Genomic DNA, 15,444 nt, shown 5'->3' with positions numbered 1-15,444 from the left:
GGATGATAGTCAAATTGATTCAAAGTTTTCTATCTAAGGAAAATCGGTTAATTGCATCGACTCATTGACTCGGATGCAATCCCTCACACTAAGCATGCTTGTAGCAACAGTGGAGAGGAAAAACTCCCTTTTAACAGGAAGAAACGTCCAGTAGAACCAGGCTCAGCGTGAGCGGCCATCTGCTGAGGTCGACTGGGGTTCAAGGAGACAGAAGCAGAGAGACAAGAAGCAACTGCAAGAGGCGGCCCAGTCCAGGAAACATATGGGATAATGAATACATAAAAAAAGCATGTCGGTTTAGTTTAAATTTTGAACACCATTGCCTATTTCACAATTTACTGCGTGATACTGTTAATTGCCTTAATTGACAGCGGAGCAAATTAGTTCTTATAGCGGTTCAATCTACAGGCAGGGACTCCAAGACGGCGACCTGAAGGAAGAAACTGACACTCTGAGTATAGAATATGAGTGGGATCTGAGATGATTTTCTGGGCTTGAGTTATTTATATATATAATTTTTTATTTTATTTTTTTTCGGTATTACGTTGCCAGGTTTGTACATCTAGAAATCAGTTTCCTCATTTTCTAACTGGGTTTTAGGTCCAGACTTTGACTGGACCGTTCAACTGCTGGCCAGATGTTTCGGGGTTTTTTTTCCTGCTATACGGCCACTCTAGTTTGGAGTCTTTTACATCCTCCAGAACATTTCAGCCTATAAAATAGCAACGCAACAGACTGAAGACAATCCTAAAATCCACATCCATCATATTCATTTCATTACTTCATTCTATATTAATTTGTGCCTGTAGCGTGAAGGAATTATATCAACTTTTGAACAATTTTGTTAAAGTCTTTTCATTTTTCAATTCATCATGTTAGTTTTTATTGATTTATTGTGCATTTAACCCTATCCATAATATTTGAATCATTTTTTTTAGAGAAATAAAAGCTACTTCTACTTATTTCATACATTTATTTTATGACGATATGACCTTCCGTATTCATCAGCGATCACAATAGTGGGGAAAAAAAAAAAGAATTAGAAAACAGCTTCTTCCAGGGAAGCTTTTTATTTAGCTCCTTCTGATTTTACCCACAGCATGATGCTGCCCTCACCATGTATTACTATGTAGATGTATCGTTCAGAGTGAAGTATTCCTTTTTTCTTTTGCTACATATAGCATCTAGAATGTAGATCTGCTATTAGCTTTGCTATCTGACCAGAGAGTCTGCTTGTTATTAAGCTCTCAGGTCATATAAAAGTTTTTGTTTTTCCCATCTTACTGCACAGTTAGCACTAAAGCAGAAGTCCGATTCCACGTCTACACGGCGGACTGGATCCCTGAAGCTGTTCGCCTGAAAGTCATAGAACAGGTTGGTTGTTGAATGGAAGGATTTCACACATGAAACCCGATTCTAAATAATGAAAGTCATAATTTTTTTTTTCTTTTTTGACATTGAAAGAATAAAAACCGTATCACTAAGGCTGGGGAGCTAGTGGTGACCTCGGAGGTGAGCAGGAGTCAGCAGAGGAACCTCTCCGACTGTTTGCAGAAGATCTCGGCCATCATAGCCGAGGCCAGCCGCACACCCTCTGAACCATCCGCTGAAGACTTGGCTCTGAGAGCAGCTCGGTAACAACCACTCAATTAAGCAGGTTTTATTCACGTCTTCAGGAAGTTTGTTGAAAGATGTGTTTTACAGGATCGAGAAGAGGAACAAAGAGCGACTGAAAGAGAAGAAAATCCTTTCAGCTGTCAAGAAAAGCAGACGAGTGGATTTCGACTGACCGGAACAAGATTGGGCCGTCGTTTGGTAAATTGTAGTTTAAACCCAGCAGCCGCTTTCACTCCTGAAGAAAAGTTCAAACTGAGTGTCAGAATGGGGAAGAAAGGGGATTTAAGCAACTTTGAACGCGGCAGCATCGTCGGCGCCAGACGAAGCGGTCTCAGCATCTCTAAAACTGCAGAGCTGCTGGGATTTTCACGCACCACCATCTCTCGGGTCTACAGGGAATGGTCTGAGAAGAACAAAATATCCAGCAAGCGGCAGTCGTGCGGACGCAAATCCCTGGTGGACGTCAGAGGCCAGATGAAAATGGGCCGGCTCATTCAGGATGACAAAAAGGCGACAGTAGCTGAGATAACCACCCGCTACAACCAAGACGTGCAGAATACCATTTCCGAGCGCACGGCGCGCCGAACCTTGAAGCAGATGGGCTACAGCGGCAGGAGGCCACATCGGACGCCGATTCTGTCGGCTAACAACCGGAGGCTGAGGCTTCAGTTCGCTCAGGCTCACAGGAGTTGGAGTGTTGGAGAGTGGAAAAACGTTGCCTGGTCCAGTGAGACTCGTTTTCAGCTGCAGCGTTCAAACGGTCGGGTCAAGATTTGGCATGAGCAGGAAGAAAGCCTGGATCCGTCCCCCCTGGGGACACAGGCTCAGCCCGCTGCTATGGGTCTAACCGTGTGGGGAATATTCTCTTGGCACAAATTAGGTTCTTTAGTCTCAATTGACGACAGTTTAAACGCAGCAGACTATCTTCGTCTCGTTGCTGACCACGTCCTTCCCTTTATGACCACGGTGTACCCGTCTGCTGATGGTTGCTTCCAGCAGGGGAACGCACCGTTCCATAAGGATGAAGTGGTCTCCAGCTGGTTCCAGGAGCATAAAAACCAGTTTTCAGTACTCCACTGGCCTCCACAGTCTCCAGATCTTAATCCCATAGAGCGCCTCTGGGATGTGATAGAACGGGAGATTCGCGTTATGGATGGGCAGCCGACCAACCTGCAGCAGCTGCGTGAGGCCGTCATGTCAGGCTGGTCCAGGATCTCAGAGGAATGTTTCCGACATGCTGTCGAGTCAATGCCGCAGAGGATTGAAGCAGTCCTCAAGGCGAACGGCGGTCCAACCAGGTACTGAAAGCAACAAATAAAATGCAGCATTGCTGCCGTGTTTCCATAACAACCAGCTGTTAAAATGCCTGGTTGTTTAGAAGTGATGACATTCTCAAACTGCAATGACTTTAACTAAAACGCTGAAAGGATCCGCTTTGTTTCCGCCCATCGCATCGCAGACCTAAACCCTACAGAAAGGATCCAGACTCAGAGAGGACAGAGGAGACAACATGAGTGTATACATTATGCCCTTATAGTAGTACGCTTTAACAGGAAATGTACCACTATTTTCTGAATAAACATTCAAAATAAACTGATTTGTTTTTATCGTCTTTGTAGTATAAAAGTATTCTGCTGTTTAACAAAAGCTTTTTTTTTTTTACATCTTTGAGGAGGTGGGGTCAACTCCTGCCTAAATAACAAAAATAACAACTTTGAATAAATCAGCTCTAATTTTCCTATTTAACTGCTTCCTTCTAAAGGATCCTGGACCGTATAGATTAGACTCAGAAATCCCAGAATCATAACATGTTTGATATGTTAAAAAGGAAAACAGCTTAAGCTTGCTGGAATTTGCTTTTGGATTCTGTATTTTCTATGGTGGCATGTCCTGAGTCGGTATCTGATTGGGTAGCTGCTGGGTCCAACTCAGGGCTCAGACATGGAGCCTGCAAGAACATATCCAACCTTCTCGTCTTAACAGATTTAGATGCTACATGTTTTTTAGTTGGCCTTCTGTTTTCTAATTTTGTGCCATTTTTGTGTGATGTTGCAGTCAAATGATTTTACCTCGACTGCTTTCTTTAAGACGTTCCTTTTCGTTAATTTTAAGATGTTTTCTTTCATTTCAAGATGTAATTTTCCTTTATTCTATTCGATATTGTATATAGAGTCCAGGGTTATTTAAAGTGGGAAAAGGCTAAGATATCCAGAACCAAACGACAAAACAAAAATCGTTGTAAAGCCTTTTTGGTGCTGGAAGGAAGGATCTGTGATTACGCTTTTTGTGCATTTGATGTAAATAGAAATGCCAATTTTGTACGCTTTGAATTCAGACCACTCGGTTCCAAAATGAATTTAGTTAAAGCATTGCATTTTTTTCCTTTTGGTGTACACTTCCTCCCTTTTTAGCTAATAACAGACCAGGATTTCCTAACAGAGGGGCAACAAGAGGTTGTTTCATTCAAATGATTTAATCAGGTATTTTTTCAGTTATTTCCTTTTTTTGATGATATATTAGGGCAGTACTAAGATATATATATATAAGATTAAAATCTAAAATATGCAACTATGATGATTAGTCCGTGTTAAAGAAGTAGCGTACTTTAACGTAAACCCTTTCAGGAATGAGCAGTGTTACCCCTGTTAAGATGCTTTCAGGCTGCATTTGGGTGAGCTTGGTATATAACTCTGAAGCTTTAGTCTTATCAGAACGAGTTTTTTTTTCTCTCCGTCTTTGATATTATTACAAATCTATTCTAATATGACTAATCAATTTATGTTAAGAGTGTTGTTATTAAAAATAATTATTGGCTATGTTCCTAATTCTTCCTATATTGGTCTGGTATATTTCAAGTTGGTGTAGTGATTTACAGTCTTCCTCTCTTAATAAAAAAATATTTAATTCATTTATATGAAAACGGTGTGAAAAAGGAACATCAAGTCAAACAAAGAGTTTAAAAAAAAAAAAAAAAAAGACATCCTAGCAGAGGATGGTTTCGATCCATCGACCTCTGGGTTATGGGCCCAGCACGCTTCCGCTGCGCCACTCTGCTACCGTCGAATGCATGGACGAACATATCACAATTTATTGCCGTGCCAAGTGTGTATCTAGCTACGCGGCGGTAGAACTCAAAACATATGCTTACACTACTTATTCTGATTCTGATCTATCTAAGCACATATTTACTGATCGTTTGGTTTCTGTTTTGAGCTCATGTCTCTACAACGAATATATAGAGAAAAATGTTGGACTGCGGTTTCCTAGATACAACAAATAAGGTCGACGATATCGTCGGATATCGTCGAGACGTTTAGCCAAATAAAGTTTCGATTCAAAAAGACTAACGACCTGAAAAAGACGACCACGAAGGGACTCGAACCCTCAATCTTCTGATCCGAAGTCAGACGCCTTATCCATTAGGCCACGCGGTCGAAGTGGTTAGTAGAGCGCCAGCTATAGCAGAAATACACCGAAACGCAGTACGCAGTATCTGTCGATAGTTGATAATACATACATATGCAGCTTTTTCTTACCTCATATGTGCACACTTAACCGATCTGAAAGACGTGCAAGTCTTCGCAAATATGTTTACTAAGCATCATTTTCAAAACTTTAAAGCTATAGGCAAATAATGCTTAAATAAAAAAAAATAATAATAATAATTTCAGGGTAGTTGTATAAAGGTTTATCAGGCCCTAATCCTAGTTAATATTGAGGGCCCAGATCTAACATTGATTCTAACCGGACCTGGACTGACTGAGGTCTGTCTGTGAGGAAGTCTAGCAGCCAGTTGCAGAGTGGTGTGTGGAAGCCCAGATGTTCCAGTTTGCCCATCAGATGCTGTGGGATCATGGTGCTGAAAGCTAAACTGAAGTCCAGGAATAATAGGAACGATAATCTTAGTTTCATCTCACTGGGAAAAATCCATTAAAAAAAGTAAAAAAAAATTAATTCAAATTTTTATATTTCTTGGCAAACTTAAGTGGAGGGCCTAAAGATCAAACTGTGTTCTCAGAAAAATCCACCTTAAAACTTGAATAGCAGCACAGTGTGTGGGGGTTTGATGTAAACAAAAACCTTAAGGACACAAATATAACAAAGATGGTCTCAGTTCACCCCACCAGTCATAACAGACATGGGAAGATGACATATTGGTTCATTATTAGGTAGAAAAGCCACTTAATACAACGTGACTAATATTTAAATATTATCTATATAAAAAAGTGCATTAGTAAGATATGCCATTTATGCTTGTTTGACTTTCTGGATGAGAAAACAGGGGTGAAGAAGACAGACATGAGGCCTACGATGCCACACCCACATTCATACATATTCACTCCATCACTGAATGGCTCAGAAGAAAAATGACATTTTTAAACAACGAAGCTTTTGTTGATGAAAGAAGTCTGTGTCCCTACATGTAGGCTAAAGTGATCTGGATGGTTGACTTTTCAGTTTGAACAAGTCAGTTCTTTGTTCACTGAAGATGCTCATATAGGGTAGAGAGTTGCCAGAATTATCCATCTAAGAACATCAACACTTCAAAGTAAAATTACTCTATCAAAGTTTTAATAACATGTCTAAAGGATTTAAAAATCTCTTTTGAAGTAAAGACAACAATGATGTGTCTCTGCTGACCTGGAGACCACAGTTTCAGACCCGCAGTTCTAGATCCCTCATGTTTTTTTGGGTTTCTTTGTATGTAAAACTGCAGCTGCATTTATGTTCCAGGAAGTTTTTTAGTTTTTATTATTTCAAACTTCATTTACTTACTCAAGGCAGTACAAAGTGACACAAAATAGAGCAAAAGCCACCAGGGGCCACATGTGTTCAGAGGCAAGATTCCAGAGTAGCCACCATTTTACAAAAAGACATTAAGTTTTAATAACCTTTCAATTTATTACTGGAGGTTTTTGTTTATTGTAACCACATGTATGGATATGGCATTTTGATAAATGTATGATAAAATAAATTGTATAAGATTTAGCCGGGTGTACCAGCAGGAACGATGGTCATAATGGAGGATGTAAATATTTTCTTTTTTACCTTTTAGCCACACAAAACACACAAAAACAATAAATCATTTGAATTGTTCTTTATTGATAGATGGTTCAACAATATATGAAGTCTAAATATTATTTTTAATATAAAGAAATTAAGCAAAACCAAAGTGGTAAAATAAATAGAATTATCTGACAACTTTATAGAGACTTACATACAGACATTTATCAAAATAAAAAAAATTAATTTAACTATAAATAAAAACAGTGGCGAAATGCTTTTATATGCTGTGCAGCATAGAGATCTGAGTATTTAGGATTTTAAAAGCTCTGGTTTAGTACAGTTTTGTGACACTAATAACCAAATTCAGCTATAGCTACTGTAAAGTCAAGCTGTCTAAAGAACAGTCACCCAGCCTCCATTCTGGTTTCACTCCTTAGACATCTATGGGTCACATCCAGGTTTATTTTTTAAAGATAAATGTTAAGTTTACTTATGTCAACAATGTAGGTGAGGAGTGAATACAAAATTGTTAGTAGGAAGAGAATATTCATTATAAGAAGTTTTTCATAGAGAAGGTTACTAGAAAAAGGCATTGCAGATTGCATAAAAGGTGCAATGTGTTGCATGTTAGTATAGTTTGGTAAGATGGTTAGGTTTTATATATAACCCTGGTTTAAAGCCTATTGATTAACTACACAGTGTGTCTGTTAAGATAAAGGCAAAGATAAACCTTTCTGATACTTACTGTAGGTCAACAACTGTATTTCTCACATGCAATCTGCCAATACCTACACCTTACTTTAGAACAATGGGGATCAGAACCGCCTCAGAAAATGGTCTAACACCAAGTGGGGGGGGTCATAATGTTTTTTTTTTTATAGTCATTATGGTGTGTGCACACAGGGCCAAAGTACATCATGAAAGAAGTAGATGTAATATTTACTTATTTATCTCATAAATCTGTTCCTAAACTTTTCTTGCCGGGTCCCCCCTTCAGGTTACAAAAACTTTTCACGCCATTGATTACTCAAGACGTCCACTTTAAAAAAAAAAAAAGCAATCACATCAAGTTTAGATGTCTTTTTGTTTTTTTTCACTGCTTGACATCATTTGTGATTACTATCAGTCATTTTTTTATTGATTTGAAAATGTATTTCTACCTTGTCCCACTGTGCAATTAAACTAGCCCTAAATTTCCAATAACGTTCAAAAAGGCACAATTAAATGATTAAAATCTCATTAAATAATCAATGTTACATCTAAAATGATTAATTAAAATAATTTAAATTTTAATTAAAACAATAATTAGATTAAATGTCTTAAAATATGCATTTAAAATTGATAGAATTAGGTCACTATATTTAAAAATACAGATTTGAATAACTTTATGCTCCTTTAGGGATTGCCAGTCTTTACCACTTATTGTCACAAGGTTTGGGAACCCCAGCACTGTTCACACTAAGTATGCTGCATATGAAGCATTTAGAAAGCTTGGTAGGTGTTCAAATAACAAGAAGCAAAGTGGATTTCAGACTTCGAACTTGGCCCATTTTACACAAACTTAAAATTCATCAGATGCCTCCAGCAAAAAATAGGAGATTTTAGAGATATGTTTTGTGGCCTCTCAGTGGGGCGTGCTGCTGCCTTGCAGCAAGAAGGTTCTGGGTTCGATTCCTGTCCCAGGGTCTTTCTGCATGGAGTTTGCATGTTCTCCCTGAGCATGCGTGGGTTCTCTCTGGGTACTCCGGCTTCCTCCCACATTCCAAAAACATGACTGTTAGGTTAATTGGCTTCTCTAAAATGTTTTTTTTTCTCTGTGTTGCCCTGCGAAGGACTGGCGACCTGTCCAGGGTGTACCCCGCCTCTCGCCTGTAGACAGCGGGAGATAGGCACCAGCACCCCTCATGACCCCACTTGGGATAAGCGTGTAAGAAAATGGATTGATGGATGGAGAGATATGTTTTGTTTGCAGTTTGCACACTAAATAAGTGAATGTACAGCACATTCAGTGGGTAACATGGAGGCGCTTTAGAGAAGAGCATGGCACTAATTCAATGATCAGTCTGTGCATCAGGCCTCCACCTCCCATATTACTCTGTGACTCCATATAGTTAAATAAAATATTTTGAATTGCATTGGTTCCTGTCAGCTCATGCATCTCTAACTGATTTCTTTAATCAAATCATTCAAAATGAAAGGCTTCTTAGAACAACTGGTTTCATGCCTGTTAGCTTGTTTGGTATGAAATCAGATAAACCATAAACAAACTTTTCAGAAAATCATAACTTTTGTGAAAATAGATTTTGGTTACACTACACTATAGGTAATTAAATGATTCATAAAAGGCCTCCTACACATTTCTTTCTGAGGAAAAAAAAATATAGTTTGAACTGTTTGATTAGTATTCTTAATGTTTCACAATTTGCACAACAAAACGAGGCTGGAAATAGCCTCTGGTTTCCAGTGATATTGGACTATTTTAGTGCATTGTCGAGACATGGAGTAATTAGATGTGCTGCTTTTTAAAATCTATTACTCTCAGATTTGTCAGGTTATGCTGGATTATCGCATATTACAGAAAATGTCTTTGATAAACAATTTGTAAACAGTAGTACTTTATTTGATTTAAAAATAATGAACAAATAACAGTTTTATGGCTTTTTTTGGTATTCCAACGTGACCCAGTAAAAATGACCAGTTCAATCTGAATTGAGTTAGGGAAATGGAGTGGTATGGATTTCTGAATAAGTTTTATCGACTGGTAGGTTGGAAAACAATGTACTGATGGGTCAGATGTTAAAATCACAGTATGATGTAGCAATTTTAAATTCGTAGGGAAATCATATTTAAATTTCAAATCCTTCTGGCTTAAACATGTATATAAATGTTCTCTTTATCAGACCATATTGTCCCAAAGTTGGAAAACTTCTATTTAAAAAAAAATCCTGCCTTAAAATGTGTTTTTATTATCATTATATTATGCAGGCCAGTTAGTTATACGTCAGCCTGAACACCTAAATTCGGCCAATCATATATCAACGGTCATCTGTCAATCAAATTTTTTCGGTCATAGCATCTTGATTCATATGTTGCAGGTAATATACACAACGGTTGAAATAAGAACAATTTACTTTCCCATTGAGTTACATCCCAGTGTTCACAGGGATGGACGTCTGTGTCTTCAGCAGGCGTAGCGTTAACAGAACTGGCAATGTTGCGAGGCAGGGGCTCAAACATGCAAAACATGTACCGGTAAGCCTTCTGCACCAAGCCAAGCTTCTGCCACCCTGGGGTCCTCTTCCATAACAACTTCATCCCCGCTTTCCTCCTCTAAATAAAACATTTATGACAGAGGAGACTCATCCACGACCTCAGACACAAAACTCTCCTCCTCTTGCATGTTTCCGCTGTCCATAGCGTTCCTTGACAGTGTCGTTTCTAAGTCACCAATTTAGTGGTACTTGGTCCCAATGGAATTTCCCATTGGAACCTACTAGCACTAAGTTGCTAACTGGTTAGCAAGATGCTTCCGACAAACCAGCCACAATCAAACATGCTTGCAAACCTTCCGCAATAGTAAAGCTACCGGTAACAAGATGTCAGACCTCTGGATGGGAAAAATTTTCTCCAGCCTTTTTCTTAAAATTCCAAAATGGCTGCTCTCATGTAAACTCTTTAGTTCCTCTTCTCACAATTAGCATCTCAATAAACTTTTAACTGCAGTAACCTTCAGAATGTACAGAATTCAGCAAAAATACATACAAGCCTGTATTACTGTTAGCATGGTCATTGAATATCTCAAAGTAAATCTCACAAATATTTTCAAATATCCCAAGACCCAGTAAATCAAAGTGTGAAACAATACCATCTTGGTTAGAGATTTTCTAAGCTTGGACCAATGTGAATCCTTACAAATACAAATAAAAATTATCTTAGCTAACTTCAGTTTGGCTAGCAAAGCTACACAGTTTTAACCACAAGCTAAAATCATCCTGTTTTCCATTTAAATCCAGAAAGCTGGGGAATTAATTGGGTGGTGGTGTGAAGTTTAAAATTAAAAAGAGGAAGATATCCCTCCCTCACAGACTTATAAATCCAACATGGCTGCTGAACGTATGAACTACTTATCTCTTATTTATTCACTGGATTACAGATAGCCTGAAAAAAGTGAAGCCATTGGCAGCCATATTGGTACTCCCCACTCCCATAGACATGTGCATTAAAAATGGCTACGTGTATAGCATTTGGCTAGTGTTAGCGTGTTTAATGACCGATGAAGTTTTACCTGATCGATAAAAAAAAAAATCTGTTTATGGTGAACAAAGTAACTGCAAGACCATAAAATAAAGGGTAGCGCTGTAGCTAGCTGTGCTCAGTAGCTAACAGGTTAGCCTCTTTTAGCTCGGGCAGTTAGCCATATTACGCTACAACTTTGTGTTAACAACAATCATTCTTTTTCTACAAGTAAAATAACTGTTTTATTTGTCTAAAATCTCTATGAAAGTCATTTTTGAGATGTTCCATTTGTCCTTCCTGTTAGAAAATAGAAAGTAGAGTAAACAGAAAGTTATTCACTGTTAAATGTCAATGTAGTAATTCTATATTAAGTGGATGGCGCAGTCATTTTGTAGTGTTTATTGTATTTTTCTATTGAAAAAGTCATGTGAAATATATTGTATGTTATATTAACAGAAAAAAGCAAATCAAACTTTTTAAAAGGCACATCATACTGACTGTCCAATGTGATATGCCCATTTTTTTTTTTTATTATAAGTTAGTAAAGTAATCTACTTATGCTATGGAACACCAAGTCTGTGTTAAAGTGATGAATTTATCTTTGTTTTAAAAGTCTTAAGCCCCCCTGAAAATGAGAAAATCATTGTTGTCCGATGCTTTAGCGCACATATTGTTTATATTGTGACCTTTCTAACTAGGGAGTACCAATATGGCGGCAGGTGGCTTCACTTCAACCCCGTACTACCAACAGGCTATGAGCAATCCAGTTAATAAAGATTTTCCAAACTCTTTTCTGTGCATTTCGGTGTGTATCCCTCTAATTACACCTATAGTAAGATGCAACACATATCTGTGAAAATTTTCTTTTTTATTTCAATCCCCAAAAGGTTAAGAAGCATAATGTGTTTATATTGATATAAGAGTTATCAGCATAATCAGTATAATAGTTAATGTCCTGGTCATGGAGCATAGCGTTCCATTAGATGCAGCATTATTTATGAATCCCACTAATGACATCCAAGGCAAATGGAAGGAGGAACATTTGATTAGGTCACAACAGCTGGGCATTGAGAGAATGCAGCCTCTATGAATACAGGATCTCTATGGTGGGATGATTTTCAGTTGACTATCCCTGAGCAGGAAGCAGAGAGTATGAATCATTGTCTGTGTAAACAGTAGGATACAATACATCTATATGAGGTTCTAAAAGGAAATTAAATTCAGAAGTCAGGGAAATGTTTAGAAATTTAAAGATTATTGTCAGATTAACTGTCCATAAATTAATGTTGTTTTAACCCTTGTTTGCTTTGTGTTCTTTTATTTCCAAGTGAGCACAAAATGAAACAACTAAAATATAAAATAGTTCATCTTTAGAGCTGTGAGTTTGTCTTTACTACTTCTGCATTACTTCCTCTATGTAGAAGTAAGGACGCAGGAACGGACCTGTTTCTCTTCAGAAGGACTTAACTTCATTGACGCATTGACGACACATCTTATCCAGACTCATTACAGACAATATTAGTGTTTTTATATTAGCACCTCTAGGTCAAAACACAGACAAAGACATGTTTAATATGGTGCCTTCAGAAACTATTCACACCCATCCCACAAACCTCACTGAATTTCATTCTGATTTGATGTGATGGACCATCACATAGAAGAATAGAAATGGGAAGTGGAAAAAAACAAAACATAAGGCATGTTTTTTAAGCTTCTAAATAATAAAAGATCTGAACGGTGTGGCATGCATTGATATTCATTCAGAACTTTTAAAAAAATCAGTTCAGAGCAACTAAAAATGTAAATAAAATCCATGTTTTGTGTTTTAGTCTTACTATGGTCGGTGAATCTGTCTATTTCTAGTTTGAATGGCCTAGTCAAAGTGCAGACCAAAATCTGATCCAGAATCTTTCCAAACACTTAAAAACTGATCCTTACACTCAATCCAACCTGATGGAGCTTCAGCTAGCTTCCAAAGAAACGTAACTTTCTAGACCAGCAGAGCTGAAGAACCAGGAGTGTGAAAAACATCTCACTTTTCAGATTTAATCTGCAGAAATCCTTCATTATTAACTCTCTACTTCACAGTAATAGACTAATTTCTGTTGGTCCATCACATGGAATCCTAATAAAATACAATCATGGTTGAAATGTTGAAAGCTGAGGAGTATAAATACTTCTGTAAGGCGCTGTATATGAGATCAGCTCTTCTCTCATAAGAAATATGTAGATATTAGTGAGACGGTTTACAGATATATCTTGAGTAATTGTTACATCTAGCCCTCCAATTGTCTTATTTTACTTAAACCTGAACTTTAGATGCAATACTGGGCTGTTTAGCCTCAGCTATGGTGTTAGAAGTGTAATGTGTAGAGCTAGTAAGGCAGTAAAATCGGCCATCATCTGATTTTTTTTTTTGCTGCAGACTAAATAAAATAATAGTGGAAGAGAATAAGATATTTTCTAGAAGGTTTACTGGATTTGAGGCGTGTTTCCTAAGTTATGAGGTGCGATTGGAGTGGTTTATCTTTCGGAGGTTTTTGTTTAACTTAGTTCTGGATGAAATAAATGCTTGAGTTTTAGTAGTAGCACCCTCTATAGGTATGTGTCCACCCATGTTTAAATAGCATCGTCCTCCTGTTTTAGCGTTTGCCTGATTTTCCAGATTTGCTCGATTTCCCTACTTTTGCAGCTTTGGTAGCTTTGATGTCCATTTTGGTTTTTTGGATGCGGGAAAAGATCTCCTTGAAAAGCGCCTTGTACTCTGGAGTGTTCTGTCCCAGCCGCTTATCCACCGCCTCCACCTGTTTGCTGATGCTCTCGATAGCTTCGGGGGTGGAGGGGGACTGGGTGGGTGTGGGAGGAGGTGCCGGGATGGGGCCCATGGCGCAGTCTTTCATGGACGGGTCACGAGAAACGGGGCGGGAAGTCTGGACGCCTGCGTGGCACAGGCTCTCCTCGTGGCGCCTGCATTTCCCCAACAGCTCCTCGTATTTCTCCAGCAGGACGTGGTACTGCTCATCCACCTCCCTGAGGATGGACATCCCTCGCTTCCTAACACTGTTGGCGTGGATGGCGTAGCTGCCTCTCCTGCGGCCAGAAGCATCCCGAGCCACGATGGCGTTCAGTGCCGTGTCGCTGCAGCTCTTCCTCACAGGGCTGGACTCCGGTAAAGCTTCGCCTCCGACGCCCGCTCCACCATCCGCCTCCTCTCTCACCCCACCGCCGGTCTCAGCGTCCTCTGCCTCCAGGAAAGTGTCGGTTTCAGGGGTGATGCTGAGGACAGTCTGGGTTAGGGCCACTCCATCATCCTCGCTGCTCAGCAGGAAGGTCCGAGCGCGACGAAGCTGCTGCAGCTCCTGCAGCTCCACCTCCAGCTCCCGAACACGCGCCTGGCAGCTCTCTGCATCCTGGGATGAAACCAAAACTATTAGTGTTGCACCGATACAGATACCAGTATAGAGTGGGGCCTCAATCTAGCACTAAAATGGTGCTATCGGTATCAGTGATTACCAACAAATAGGACATTGATACCATTTTGAGAGCCAAAAGTTTAATCAACTATTGTCACCCATTCCAGGTAGGCAATAAAAAAGTTTTATTGTTCTAGTCTTTTTCCTGCTTCACAAAGGTAGACAGCAGCTTGACAAAGTCATGATGGCAATTATTTTACATCCAAGTAGTATGCAGTTCTTCATATATAAACACAAACATCAATTTCAAACAGATGGTGTCGCTATCGGCCAACACTGCACAGCCAGGTATTGGGTATCGGGGCCTAAAAATGGCAACACTAAAAACAATAAGAGATTTGATTTCGCTTCCAAAGGGAGGACTATTGCTAAATGGAAAAGATGATAAATGTCTAGGAAAAAACAAAGTAACATCTGTGTGTGGAAAAGTTGGAACAGTTTCACTCTTTACCTGCACTCGTGTCTGCAGGCGGGAGAATTCTGCGATCAGGAGGTTGCACTCCCTCTCCACTCCCTCCCTTCTTCCTCTCTCAGTCCGGACAGCGGCTCTCAGCGCCGACACCGCCTCCCTCAAGTGCTGGTTGTCTTCTTCATACGGCTGACGTTTGCTTTCCACCGTAAAGCTCTCAGCCCGGCCCACTACAAACTCATCCTCATACCTGCCAGGAAAACGTTTGCTTTTTATTCCACTGAAAATATTTGTGTGATTCTCCAACTATCAAAGAATTTCTGTGCCAGGCAGAAAATAGATTTAGTCATTTTTCCTTTATGCTACAATTACTAGACATATACCCCATTTACACTACCCTTGAAAAACTGTGCGGAGACCGGTCCGAGATCAGAAACTGAGATCATTTATCGTGTGTAAATGGAAAGTAAACTGAACTGAACCGAGCTAGACCCAACCGGACCGAGCTAGCTGCAGACCTGTTCCAGAGTTGGGCTCGGCTCGGTTTTTCCCTGGCTCGGTTCTCTGATAACAAGAGCGCATGAGCAGAACGCGTCATCTCCGTCTGGCTGTACGTCGCGATTCACACTCCATTCCAGTAGTTGGCGGTAATGCCCCTCCGGAAGTTGCTTGCCAACCAACACAAAACAGAAGAAGAAGAAC

The 15,444-nt window shown here is 39.4% G+C and overlaps 2 non-coding genes and 1 pseudogene across 2 annotated transcripts; all 3 read right to left on the bottom strand.

Annotated features, from left to right (window-relative positions):
• Positions 1-4,600: 4,600 nt before the first annotated feature.
• trnam-cau lies at positions 4,601-4,672 on the bottom strand. The gene has a single exon. It is a non-coding gene; the product is annotated as a tRNA-Met (tRNA).
• Positions 4,673-4,978: 306 nt separating this feature from the next.
• trnar-ucg lies at positions 4,979-5,051 on the bottom strand. The gene has a single exon. It is a non-coding gene; the product is annotated as a tRNA-Arg (tRNA).
• A 6,605-nt stretch (positions 5,052-11,656) lies between these two features.
• Positions 11,657-15,444, bottom strand: part of LOC107102844 — a 20,257-nt pseudogene continuing 16,469 nt past the window's right edge.

Source organism: Cyprinodon variegatus, unplaced genomic scaffold, assembly GCF_000732505.1.
Source record: "Cyprinodon variegatus isolate N-32 unplaced genomic scaffold, C_variegatus-1.0 Scaffold1330, whole genome shotgun sequence".
Lineage (NCBI taxonomy): Eukaryota > Metazoa > Chordata > Actinopteri > Cyprinodontiformes > Cyprinodontidae > Cyprinodon > Cyprinodon variegatus.
The sequence above is the reverse complement of the archived record's forward strand: the minus strand, read 5'-3'. Positions and strand labels throughout refer to the sequence as shown.